Source organism: Aethalodelphis obliquidens, unplaced genomic scaffold (assembly GCF_003676395.1).
Source record: "Aethalodelphis obliquidens isolate GAN/ISIS:26980383/991018 unplaced genomic scaffold, ASM367639v1 scaffold53, whole genome shotgun sequence".
Taxonomy (NCBI): Eukaryota; Metazoa; Chordata; class Mammalia; order Artiodactyla; family Delphinidae; genus Aethalodelphis; species Aethalodelphis obliquidens.
The window spans coordinates 5,557,119-5,562,713 of record NW_020837997.1 but is presented as its reverse complement, the minus strand read 5'-3'; positions in this window follow the sequence as shown (position 1 = coordinate 5,562,713).

Below are 5,595 nucleotides of genomic sequence, written 5' to 3'. Positions count from 1 at the left end.
CCCTTTATTTTCCTCTGAGACGCAGTGTGAGGACCGGGGGGCTGGATCTGTCTCCCTGTGCTGGGTTCCTGTGCAGTACTTTGCTGGAGATGATCAGGAGCTGATGTGATGCTAGTTCTCCCCTGTCTCCTCCCAGCATCAAGGAAACCTCCTCCTCCTTCTCTTTTTCCCCCCTGGCAGCTGGCACAGCAGCCCCACTTGGTGCCTGCCTTTGTGGGGAGCCCTCAGCTTGAAGAACAGCTGCTCTTGGCACCCCCTTTCTCTCCTCTCGGGGGCCCCCTTTTCCTTTCCATTGGGCAGGCAATGGATACGTGGACTTCAGCTGGCTTGGAGCCCTGGGTGCTGACAAGGTGGGACCTTCAGGGCAGCTGGAGGACTCTTTGCGCTGCCCAGTAACCACACAGCCTGAGCCCCGGAGCCGATGCGATACAGGTGAGTGAGCGATACAAGATCCTGGGGGCAGAGTCCTGCAGGCAGTCTAATCTTTATTTCCTTGCTGCAACATTACCTGCATATGCAAAGGTAGAAACCCAATGACCCCCCCTTCCTGTGAATAGCTTTCCTTTGGGGGTGGGCAGTGTCCTTTGGTGGGGGCAGACTCCTGATTTCCAGCTTATACTTGTTTCTCGATGAAAAATCCATTTTCTTTCAACTGCCCTTAGCCCCCTTGTAGTACTTGATGTCTCTGCCACCTGCCCTGGACATGTGACATTTCCCCAATGACTATAGTTTCCAAGCTAAGTCTAATTCTACTTTTTTATGTCCTCCCCACCCCATCACTCAAGTCTACATTAGTCTCTTTCTGCTTTAAGACCCAGGCAGTCTGGACAAGTGACAGAACTTGGAATCTTGCGTGCGTCCCCCTCCCCTATCGCCTACAGCTTTGTTGCGGGAGGCGGTCCCCGAAACAAAAGTTCGCGACGCCCGTGTAGCCGGGGTCCTTGTTTGCTGTGCTCAATGCAGCGTGAATGCATTGGAAAAAGGGAGATGGCAGATGGCTGTTGAGGATAATGACACCGTCTTAGGAAACCAGTTGTTCTGTTTAATATTTAACATTCTCCCCTCCCTTGCTCCAAATGAAAAGCAGAGACAGCACTGACACCCCTCTAGACCAACCCCTCCCTTTTTAAAAATGTTTGGACAGAGTTGACTCTCCGGGTGGCTTTCATTTCTCAAGAAGTGAGAGAGACAGAATCCCTCTCCTCTCTCGCTCTCTCTCCGCTGACAGCTTCAGAGAACACGTGGCTGCCGCGGCTGGTGGGGGCAGAGGGGGAAGCGCCCCGCAGGCTGGGCTCCTCTGCCTTTTCCAGGGGCTCCTGCTTTCGGGGCTCCTGAGAGACTGAGCTGGGAGAAGGAACCAGAATAGAATGTAAACAGGAGGACAGAATACCTTCCCAGAGGTAGTAATCTCTGTTGAGGGTAAACGGACAGGAAGGGAGAGCTCATCCGTGTGCCCCATCTCTCCTTGGCTCCAAGCGAAGGTGCATTGAGGGTGGGGGGTCTCCGCTAGGTATCCGGGCTCCATCCTGAGTTTCCTGTTCTGAGTTGACAACTTCAGGGCAGACTTGCCATTTCCCATGCGGGCTCTTTCAAGGACAGTCCTAGGTGGGGAGAGGACGGGGGTAAGGTGGGGAGGAGGAGTCTAGGGTGTCTGTGGCTGACGCTGGCCCCTCATCCCCTACTCGGCTTCTAGTCCCTCCAATACCAAGCCCAGGCTGCAGGAAGTCTCCCAACTCCAGCCATCTTAGTAGCTGACTATTCCGTTGATATTGCTTTCCTCCAAGACACAGGGATTTGCAGAGTTACATAAAGATGTCACTCAGGGCAAATGCCATCCTCCCTCTAGATTAGACTGGTTTAAGTCAATGCTGCCCCTCCCCGTCCCCCAAAGTAAGGGGAAAGACCAGGACCGTGGTTCTGGAGGCAAAGGGCACATTTGACTTTGAACAAATGACTGGGTAAATGACCTGCAAAGTAATGCCAAGTGCAGCTCTTGGACATCACATGCTCCGGCAGAAGGTTTGACTTATTTATTTTATTATTCTTTTCGAAATGTTAGCTTACAGGACCAGAGGGCCCTTGATGGCCAAGGGCAAGTGAGGGAAGATTCTATTCCAGGATCTTTCAATCTCACTGTCTTCATAGTGACAGACAGGCAAGGGCTCTTGGCAAGCTCTCCTACCCCTTCCGGCAAGGCCAAGCCTGTCTGATGGCGGACAGTGAGCCTGACTTAACCGAGTGGGAGGGGCCGCTGGTCAGAATCTCCAGACCTTCTTCTCAAAGTGCAGACCTTGGACCAGCACCCTCTGGGAATGCAGAGTCTTGGGGCCCACTCAGCCCTGAGTTAGAATCTGCATTTGAACGGGATTCCGGAGCAGCTAAGTGCTGGTCAGAGTCTTAGAAGCCCTAGGGGCATCACTCAGCCCCTCTGTGCTTCAGTGTTCCTAGCTGATGATCAGGCTAACCATGGCATCCCAGTGGTAGGGGTCCTGGGAGGCCAGGCCAGGTGATGCTCAGTGCTGGGCACATAGTAGGTGCTCACTAAATCTTGGCCATTTTTTTTTGCTGTTGCTGTTCTTGCAAGAGTTCATCAATGTAATTTGGTTTTTAAAATTTTTTTCTTTATTTTTTATTTTATTAACCATTCAGACCTACTAGAGAATGGACTTGAGGACACTGGGAGGGGGAAGGGTAAACTGGGACAAAGTGACATATATACACTACCAAATGTAAAACCGATAACTAGTGGGAAGCAGTCGCATAGCACAGGGGGATCAGCTTGGTGTTTTATGACCACCTAGAGGGGTAGGATAGGGAGGCTGGGAGAGAGGGAGATGCAAGAGGGAGGAGATATGGGGATATATGTATATGTATAGCTGATTCACTTTGTTATAAAGCAGAAAATAACACACCATTGTAAAGCAATTATACTCCAATAAAGATGTTAAAAAAAGGGAAAAAATTGAAGTATAGTTAATTTACAATGTTGTGTTAGTTTTAGGTATACAGCAAAGTGATATATATATATATATATATATATATATAAAGAATATATATATATATTCTGATTCTTTTCCATTATAGGTTATTACAAGATAGTTTGTATAGTTCCCTGTGCTATACTTGACTACTTTTAAATTTCTCTCTGGAGCAAAGGTGTGTATCCAATTTCTTTACTTTTTTAATTGTAAAATACACCCAACATAAAGTCTACTGTTCTCACCATTCTAAAGGGAACAATTAAACGGCACTTAGTATGTTCAATAATGTTGTGCAACCATCACCTCTATCTAGTTCCAGAACTTTCTCTTCACACCAAAGCGAAGCTCTCTACCGATGAAGCAGTTATTCTCATTCCTCAGTCCCCCAGCGACTGGCAACCACCAATCTGCTTTCTGTCTTTACGGATTTCCCTCTTCTCCATGTTTCACAGAAATGCAGTCAGACAATAGGTGGTCTTTGTGTCTGGCTTCTTTTCACTTCTGATTTCTTCTGTAGTTCATGCTTCAGCTTTCCCTTTCTTCTGCACGTCCCACCCATCCCTCCCCTAAGACATGCAAGTCAGATGAGTATTGGAAACATATTCTGGACCCGACTGATCCACATGTTAATTCTTAGTGACCAAGAACAAAGTGTAGGGAGGCTCATCTTCAAATATTTTTTTCAGGACTGGAGACTGGGCTATTCACTTTTTTTTTTTTTCCTTTTCTAAAAATGGCTCCAATTTTGGTATCCAGCTATTTCCCCCCAGCAAAAACCATCACTACAATTTTTTTTTTTTTTTTTGCGGTACGCGGGCCTCTCACTGTTGTGGCCTCTCCCGTTGCGGAGCACAGGCTCCGGACGCGCAGGCTCAGTGGCCATGGCTCACTGGCCCAGCCGCTCCGTGGCATATGGGATCTTCCCGGACCGGGGCACGAACCCGTGTCCCCTGCAGCGGCAGGCGGATTCTCAACCACTGCGCCACCAGGGAAGCCCTACAATTTCTTTCAGCCTTAAGGGGATGCAGCTTTTAGACGATTTCTTGAGAGTTTTAAGATCCCAAGATGTGCAATAATTGAGTCACAGTGGCACACAGTCGGTACTCAGTAAATATTTGCTGAACAAACGAAGCACATCAGGGCTAATAATTAGCATCGTAATGAGTTAATGTCTTACGTATTAATATGTTTATAACCATCCACAGCCACTGGCTGGCAGAAGTTGCAGAATGAATGAGGGAGATTGTGAAATCCCCACTAACGCAAAATACCAAGAAGTCACAAACATGTATTGAAGGAAAAGAATTCCAAAGATGCAGCTGGTAGGTAAAACTACCCGCCCACTCCTGAGAACACAGAAGAGAGCAAATGCTTAACAGTTTAGTTTTAAGGGAGCAACATTAGAGGAACACTTTCCCCTGGGAGAAGTTTTATTATTTTTTTCCTGGCAGTCTCTTCTTTTTCCTTTTAACCTTCCAGCACCAATAGAGTCAAGCAAGTTTAAGAATGATAAATGGTGTCCGGCGTATAGAACATGGGTCCAATTGTGACATTGCCCTGGACAAGAGGAATAATTGATCTACCTTTTTTTTTTTTTGGCCCTGCGGCTTGCGGGATCTTAGTTCCCCGACCAGAGATTGAACCCGGGCCACCGCAGTGAAAGCACCGAGTGCAAAGCACTGGACCACCAGGGAATTCCCTGATCTACCTTTCAATAAGTGTTCATTGTGTCCTTCCTGCTGGCCAGGCACTGTACTAGGCTTTGAGGATTCAGCAGAGGGTGGAATCATAATGGTAGCCACAGTCATAATAATATCAAACACGTCTTTAGGGAATTACCATGTGTGGGATACTGTTCCAGGCACATTATGTAGAAATGAAATGATTTAATCCCCACAAGAACTCGATGAAATATGTGCTCTCATCATCCTCATTTTACAGATGGGGAAACTGTAGCCCAGAGAGGTGAAGTGACTTGTCCAAGGTCACACAGCAGGAGGGGGCAGATCCAGGATCCAAGCAGGTTGGTTGCAAAGCTGGGGCCATTTCTCTATCAACTCCCATCAGTCATTTGTTGAGGAATCTTCCAAGGGTAATAACTCCCCAGCACCTCTGGCGTGTCTCTCGCTCCTGCAGACAGAACTAGCCCCATGCAGGGAGTGGCAGGTGCTGGAGGTAGAGAGCCATGGGCATTTGTGGGCAGGTGAGGGGTTTGGGCACTGACGAATTATCTTGGAGGCTTCAGAGCAGAAGCATCTTTTGAGCTGGACTTTGGGGGTAGGGAGATAGAAGGGCATTCAGGATGGAGGCAAAGAGTTGCAGAAGTTGGGGATGTGTTCAGGATTGGAAGTGAGGAGTCCTTTTGGGATTGGCCAACAGATGACCTGATAGTCTATGATGAATTGGAGGGAGGAGAGACTCAGAACACAGAGGAAAGTATTACAGTCCATCTGCATGGGGCAAATGAGGGCCTGAACCATGGAAAGTGGGAGAGGAAGTATGAGGTAGAATCAGCAGCCCTGATGATGGGTAGAATGTGGGGTGAAGGAGGGAGAGAGGGAGTCCCACAATGGTTGGTGTGATCAATTCCACTGCTTTTTGGGTTTCTTACAAA